The 8,234-nt window shown below is 31.4% G+C and overlaps 1 long non-coding RNA gene across 5 annotated transcripts; it reads right to left on the bottom strand.

The window, feature by feature from the left end:
• Positions 1-2,554: 2,554 nt before the first annotated feature.
• Positions 2,555-6,864, bottom strand: LOC102579935 (uncharacterized). 5 transcript variants are annotated; one of them, XR_001471908.1, is made up of 6 exons: positions 6,475-6,864; positions 6,325-6,391; positions 5,602-5,693; positions 4,820-4,955; positions 3,432-3,610; positions 2,555-3,286 (listed from the first exon to the last, which is right to left on the bottom strand). It is a non-coding gene; the product is annotated as an uncharacterized lncRNA (long non-coding RNA). The 5 variants fall into 5 exon arrangements; XR_001471910.1 differs by having other exon boundaries at positions 3,467-3,610; XR_001471909.1 differs by lacking the exon at positions 3,432-3,610.
• Positions 6,865-8,234: the final 1,370 nt, after the last annotated feature.

Here is an 8,234-nt window from a genome sequence, read left to right as displayed (position 1 = left end):
GAGAGATTTTTATTTTATTTTTTTGTTTGTTATTTCGGTCCTTGTACTTCATAGAGTTTCATTCAGACACATGAACTTGTTCAAAACTAATATTTTGTTTATTAAAATCTTTTCTTATTTGGACGGTAGTAAAAGTCCTAATATTTAAAACTTTAAAATCAAATTACAAATTCTATTAACTTAAAATCATTCATCACAATTTTTTAACTCATGATACAATAGAGACTTTATTTTGCATTAACACATTCAATTCCTAACTGAATTAAATGTACTTTGAAAATGACTTATCATATGTAATTTAAAGCTAATATTTCTAGATGTAAAAAAACATGTTCAAAATTTTAATGGTTGAAATTCTTCTGAGGTGCTACAACAGATAAGATCATGGCAATAGTACAGTTGTGGATTTTCCATCGCAAAAATTCACACACCTTATTTGGATTATAAAATAATAATTGTAAAATAGAAATATGTACTTCTTCTACATCAATTCAAAATGGTGCATTGATCCTTTTCTTCAGTTTGGTGTGAGTATGACAATGTTAGTTGAGTGTTTGGATTATGCAATTGAATATATGCTTTCTTTTTTCTTCTTTAATTATTTTTTTTATTTTCTATTCGGTGTCTAGTAATTATATTAGCGTTCGATTAAAGTTGAATTCATGTAGAAATGTGAAAAATGATAAAGTTGATTTTTGGAATATCATAGATTTTTCTAGTATAGTTTCTAGAATAGTCTAGTGTAATATCTAGAATAATTATCTTAAAGAAATATCCAGATATTTTTCCTTTAACTTTCTAGCTTCCTCTTCTTTAGTTGAATCTTCCGATCTTAGTAAACGATCTTGGGCTAGCAGAAGGTTCCTTGATTATACTTTTCTTCTGCTATTCTCTACAAATTTCACATTATGGATAAAGAGCTTTCTATCAAAAGTGATTTCACATCCAACGGGACTCAAACACTACACCTCTCTAATTAAAAATAAATAGATAATTATCGCTCCATCATAATTCTTATTGTTGATTCAATATATGCTTATGCCTCCATAAAATAGTTAAAAAGAATCTAAATAATTATTTCTTCGAGAGGGAAAACGAAGATAGAGAAAGTAAAAATAATTGGAAAGAAAAGAGGAATCTTAGAAGTACCATTTTTTGTTTTTGAGTTTAACTAATATTTACCGCAAGATCGGTTCACTTAAATTGGGAGGCTAAATTCAAACTTCATACATAGATTTTAATTTTTTTTCTAGATGACATTATATAAATTAATTTTCAATTATGGATGTGGTGGAGTCAGAATCTTTTATCAGAAAAAATAATAAGAAAGTAAACGCACAAGATGTATATACATAAAAAATTTAACAAATTAAAGTGGACAACAAAATATTCTTAGAGAGAGAAGCTCTAACTTAATATTGACAAAAGGGCTAACATATCCTTCAAATGTATACTCCTTATTATTCTACTCAAATTATGAGCTTGTTTATCGAAATTATTTTATCTATATCATTGTAGTAATGAACAACACATAATTACATGTAGAAACTCTTTATATATTTTTGTTGTTTTATTTCAAATTATAGTGATGGAGAAGTTTTATGGTAAGTCCATTGTTAATTTTAAGAGTAAGAAATTATTTTAGCTAATCTAACATAATAAAAGTATAAACAATGATTCTTTATTCAGACTAAACTAAAAAGATTATTATTTCATCATCTCGATATTCATTAATATCTTAAAAAGTCCCTCAAATGAATTATTGTACATCCACTTCCAAGTCATGTAGTTTCAACGAAGAAGTCTCAAATGATACTTTGAACAAGGGTGGTTTTGTCATTGGTTAATCTGAATCTCACAAATTCATACAACTTATCTTGCAGATCCGGATACTAACAAAAAAAAAAACCATGATATTATGCTATATGTTTCCTCTATAAACAAATGAGTGGTTTGTACCACGGGTTAATCTCCATCACACAACTAATTATCTTGATCAAAATATAAACCTATATTGTTTTTCCTCTATAAAATATTGTTCCTTGTGAAAAATTTATTTTCACATCAATTCCAAATATAGTGCGAAGCAAATTAAACTCTCTTTCTCTCGGTCATTATTACAAATTTCTTGTCCAATATGGTAACTAAAGAAAGACTTAACACCAAATAATTTTCTGGCTCTTGTTCAATACTGTCATGGTCAACATATCGACATATATGGTACAATATATGAATTCAAATTTAATTTGATTTCAATGTGATATCAAATACTAAATGAAAAAAAAAATTAATATATCGCAGAAAATGTTATTATTATGTATTGGTCTTTCTTCATTCTTATCTATTAGCTCTTGTCAGATACTCACGTATTTAACACATGCTCCACAAAATAGGACCACAAAAAAATGAAACTTTATTGTTTATTTACAAGTATGCATCATTTTTGTGTTTATCATACTATATATATATACTAGGTGGGGAGGCCCGTGGCAAGCACGGGCCCAATAGTCCAAATACTATGCGCGTAAAAATATAAATATTAAGGCTTTTGCAGAAGATGGATAATATGATATGTTATATACTATTAGATATATTTTGAGAATATGTACAACAGACATCAGTATGATGCCGACTTCAACGATCTGCAAATACTAACTAATATTGTAGAACCAAAATAATATAGCAGATGTTTCATTTTTGGTATATAAGATTAGCATGTCATTGTTATCATATGTAGAGGACGCCGGAGTTTGCTTCTTAGTAGCTAATCTTCTTCATTCAAAAAGCCATAGCATAGGGAGACCGATTCATTGTATTCTCCCTATTAAGCAAAAGTCACAAAATGGAGTGAGGGAGTTCCTGTAATTAGACAGTTTGAAGCTTGTGAGAAACTGAAAATATGGCAAAACATAGCAAAACAATTTAAATAGTAGCCTCCAAAGTGGGACATTTTTAGTACAGAAAGTGGAAAACAACAAATGGAAATTTCAAAAAGAACAATACATGGGGGAATGAGGCTGACGCAATTGATGTCCAAAGGCTACGATCATATATTCATCGGCAATTTCATGAGAAGCTTAATGCTATTGTTAAATGATCAGTAATGTAGTGTACAACTCCTATTGCATGAGAAGCTTTAAAGAAATCATGAACTTTTGATCAATAGAAGCTTTTTGGATACTTTGTGATAAATATTATCCTAACTCTGAAGTAATCAAGCTAGTCAATTTCATACTGCATACTGCTCAATTTCATCGGCATACAGAAGTGCCTTAATCTGGCATTCCTGAAAGTATGAGTTATAGAAAGGTGAGAGTAAGTAAGCTGAGATTAACTGTAACTACTGACCAACAGTAAAAGGAAGGGAAAATGTTCATATGAGGTAAAAAGAAGAAGAAGAATACTGATAAGCTAAAATATAATCCGCTCACCTCTTCATCTTCCAAAATGAAAATTTGGAATCTACATTTCTTGTCAAGACTTTTTCGCGGGCGTCCAATTTCCACAATTTGAATTTTGCAAATCCAATCTCGTGTTGCTAATTCTATTCGGTCGATGTTCAATCTTAGTACCATGTTTGTACGAAATATATTTAACCAAACAGTAGTATCTGCATGATAGCATGACTATTGAGTCAAAGTTCTTTCTTTTTTGTGGTTGCATGAATAAGGGAAATTAAATTAGGAACATGCAACAACATAATTTCCCTCCAGATAGTAAAAGTCAGAAAATGTAATGAAAATAGAATATGAATATTTGTAATGAAATTCAGAACATGCAAGAACATAATTATCCCTAACTTACTGAAAGATTAGAAAATATAATAAATAGCCCCAAATCTGTCTGCTAACTAATAAAATTGGAATTTTAAGTGAAAATAATAACTGTAATTTTGTCCATTTTGGTTTCTTCCTTTGGTGAGAAGCAAAATCTGCAACAAAATTTGAAAATGGGAAGAGGGAAAACATGAAAAGAGGAAAAAAATACCTACTTCCTTTGGTGAGAAGCAAAATCTGCAACAAAATTTGAAAATGGGAAGAGGGAAAACATGAAAAGAGGAAAAAAATACCTAAGAAAGGGAGCAAAAGTTTTTCTTCAATGGAAGCGTAATAAATTTGTGTTGTATGAGTAATATATATAGGAGTAATATATATATATAAAAGTACAACTGTCTTTCTCTTAAAAATTGATGGGGTTTTGGTAGGCAATGAAATTGTGCCAAAAAAGAGACAAAATGATTACATTTGACACTGAAAAGCAAAATTTGAAGAGGCTTTGGTCTAATTATATAGTGATGTGTCTTGTGGAAATTTGATGGGTTTTGATAGCAAATGAAATTGTGCCAGAAAAGAGAATAAATTATTACATTTGACTGCACAATTTGAGCAGCCTTTGGAGAAAAAATTATTACACTTGACTGCACAATTTGACCAGCCTTTGGTTGAAGTTTCTTTTTGAAGTCTATCTATTGTTATTCTTAAATAAACTATAAAATTTCAAATATCAGGACCATTTTATATCACAATTTAAGTAATTGGAAAAAGTTATTTTTGATAGAGAAACTGAAATAAGTTTCCTATGATTTATCAAGGAAGTCAAATTGAAGATTCAATCTTGATAACAAAAGTTGATGACTGTATGAATACCTAATATTGTCTGAAATTGAAATAAACGTAGAAAGAAACAGTAATCATGAACGAAGAGGGTTCACAGAATAGTTATTTTCCCTCTTCGCAATAGAGAGTATGAATTATGAAGATTTCAAGTAACCTCATAGAAGATATAGAAATGAATCAAAACAAAAGACTTAGAAACTTACCAGAAGTAGATTTGAAGCAGTCAAAGAAAATAAGATGGGAAAAAGTTTAAAGGAGATTCGAAGTGAGAGTTGTGGTTGTTGTTATTCGACTTTTGAGCAGAGGTGGACACTGGGTAAAAAGGACCATAGATGCAATCTGTACATCAAAGTTATATACATATTTATTTACATTTTCATACATGCATAGGAAAATAATATACAGTTTATGATACCGAAAAATTACCGTAACTAAGGATTAAAGCAACATTGAAGAAACATAGAAGCAAATAAAATTGTACAAACTTTTCCTTTTATAAAACACATGTATTGTAATATTTTAAACCACGTGTACCTCTTTTTCTCTGCATAATACATGTGTATTATATTTAGCCATCTAAACCTTATTACTGAAGTAGAACTGAACATTACTCTCTCTCAACGCCGGCGAAAGCGGATTAGAAATTTTTGCTTGTTCATATCCAACTTTTTTCTTCTCTTTTGATATTTGTTGTTTATTCTTCTCTTGTGATGATTATTGGCTAAATTATTGAAGGTATTTACTTATTATGGGGGAAATGTTACTTTCATTCTTGTGGATATGATTTATTCTTGCATTCGACAAAACACTATCAAGTAGATAATTTAAATATTGTATGAAGCAGACCATGCACTTGAGCGACAAGAGAAAGGTATTGTCTTAGGGTTAAGGGAGAAGGACTTTGTGAGAATGTCTTAATGCTAATTGAAATACCAAAGAAATGTGAAAACAGAGTTAAAACACTATGAATGAAGAGATTATTTACTTGATCTGTTGTTTGCCTTCTCTCGGTCTTATCACAGCGTAGTAATTTAAGACAGTGAGCTTGCATTTGCCTATATGATCCTTACAGGATGCCTTGTTCAAAAAATTTAAAATGGGAAAAAACATATGAAATGACAAATGATGATTCCTTTATATCAATAGAATTATTCTGCAGTTTAGATGCATAAGTGAACATACTTTCTTTATCTACCAAAAAGCACAGAGTTGAGAAGCTGTCAGCTCCCCTGCGTTTTAAACTATTGAAATACACTATCAAGCAGACCATGCAGTTTAAACTGTTATATGATAAATCATAACAACATTCTTCTACTGAATGAACAATTCGTCTAATAATGACGGCTCTTAAAATGTCATCGTTAGATTTTGATTACTCAAAAGAATATAGCATATTATTATCATTTGTTTCATGAAGACCTGAACAAATTGGAAAGATGTGTGCTATATTGCAAGGACATAAGGAGCTTTTAGATTGTCAAAGTAGTGCAAATCTAGCAGGTAATCCTATTCCTACTTGAAATGGATTGTAGACACTGGAGCCTCAGATGACATGATACATAATCATGCGTATTTGCATCATAAGAAATAGTATCAGCAGACAGCAGACGTAAGTTTACTGTGGATGACATTGGATGACATAATTGCTTTAGCGGAAAGAGGAAAAAAAAAAGAACTTGCAATGAAATGCAAAAAATAGCAGTAGCACCTTAGACGCATTTGTTGTGGACAATGGATGGACCACAGATGTCGTACTCGGCCTTCAAAATCCATATCTGATTAAGTACAGTACATGTTTAAGTTAGGAAGAACCCAGTTGAAAATGTAGTTTAAAATGCAAGAGAAGATTTTTGCTTACTGAAAGGTGCTAAGTGAAGTGAGGATGGATAGTCACTGTACTTTGTCTCTGGTGTCATTATGAATTCCAGTATCCATTTGTGTCAGATCTGACCTACTACTTCTCTTTCACTTTCAGAGACATAATTGTTGTGTTTAGTAATAGGGCTGCGATGAGATCTCCAGAATTGTTGTGTTTAGTAATTGGGGCTGCGATGAGATCTCCAGAAATGTCATGTGCCACTCTGATATTAGTGATGTGTACCCTTCTTAGTGTTCACAGAAAAGCTGCAGTGAAAGTTTCGAAAGTCGAAGCATAGACAATTTGGGTAAGTAACGATGAGATATGTAAGCCTATGAAATAAGTTTAGTTAAATGTAGGAGAATCCCAAATTTTACGTATGAAGGAAAGAGGAAAGATTCTATCTTACTTAAAAGTTAAAAAAAGGGAACTTTCTGGAGAAGTTAGATACCTATACTATGTAGAACATTTTGTTCAGTTCAAAACTCTGAAGCTTCACACTGGTCTACACACATGTTTCACAATCTAAAACCACTTTGATAGCTTTAAAATTCTGTGTTGGTGTACTTTATGCATGTTCTATAATGAGACGTCAATCCTACTGTAACAGCCTAACACTTGTATACAGAATGATTAAATCAAATTGACAAACCTGGCATCATGGTAGACATAGTCATTGAAAATGTTAAGGTAAAATCGCTCCTATTTCTTCAAATACTCATGTAACACCCTTGAGATTTTCATGCACTTTCCCTCTAGATAAAGCAAAGGAAGATTATTGCAACATGCGACACAAACAATGATTTTTACTTTCAGCTTGTCCATTCTTGTGCTTTCTTTAAGTTACTTCTTAGTGCGTCGATTATAGGAATGCTCACTGTACATTATATCGTATTTGTAAAGATTTGTAACTATGAAAAATGCACTTCGAGGAACAAAAGATCATGATAAGTGTGTTTTTTTCCATCTACTTCTTTTTATTTATTTACAACTTGGTAGTTGCTCCTTTACTCTATTTTTTAACATAAAATGGAACTGTAGAAGGTTGATATTAAAGGAATTAACAACTATTAGTTTTGCCAGTAGCTTACTAAAAGAGAATAACATGTGTTCTACAGTAACAATAAATATGGTGACTTGTTTTAGTTTTCATATGCAAATGGTTTTTTAAAAGCTCAGAAAGGTATATGGGTATGAAAAATTTCACATCACTAATATCAGAGTGGCACATGACATTTCTGGAGATCTCATCGCAGCCCCAATTACTAAACACAACAATTCTGGAGATCTCATCGCAGCCCCAATTACTAAACACAACAATTCTGGAGATCTCATCGCAGCCCCAATTACTAAACACAACAATTCTGGAGATCTCATCGCAGCCCCAATTACTAAACACAACAATTCTGGAGATCTCATCGCAGCCCCAATTACTAAACACAACAATTCTGGAGATCTCATCGCAGCCCTATTACTAAACACAACAATTATGTCTCTGAAAGTGAAAGAGAAGTAGTAGGTCAGATCTGACACAAATGGATACTGGAATTCATAATGACACCAGAGACAAAGTACAGTGACTATCCATCCTCACTTCACTTAGCACCTTTCAGTAAGCAAAAATCTTCTCTTGCATATTCTTTTGCATTTTAAACTACATTTTCAACTGGGTTCTTGCTAACTTAAACATGTACTGTACTTAATCAGATATAGATTTTGAAGGCCGAGTACGATAGTTGTGGTCCATCCATTGTCCACAA

Source organism: Solanum tuberosum, unplaced genomic scaffold (assembly GCF_000226075.1).
Source record: "Solanum tuberosum cultivar DM 1-3 516 R44 unplaced genomic scaffold, SolTub_3.0 scf00472, whole genome shotgun sequence".
Lineage (NCBI taxonomy): Eukaryota > Viridiplantae > Streptophyta > Magnoliopsida > Solanales > Solanaceae > Solanum > Solanum tuberosum.
Note: the sequence above shows the minus strand (reverse complement) of the source record. Positions and strands in the feature narration are given on the sequence as shown.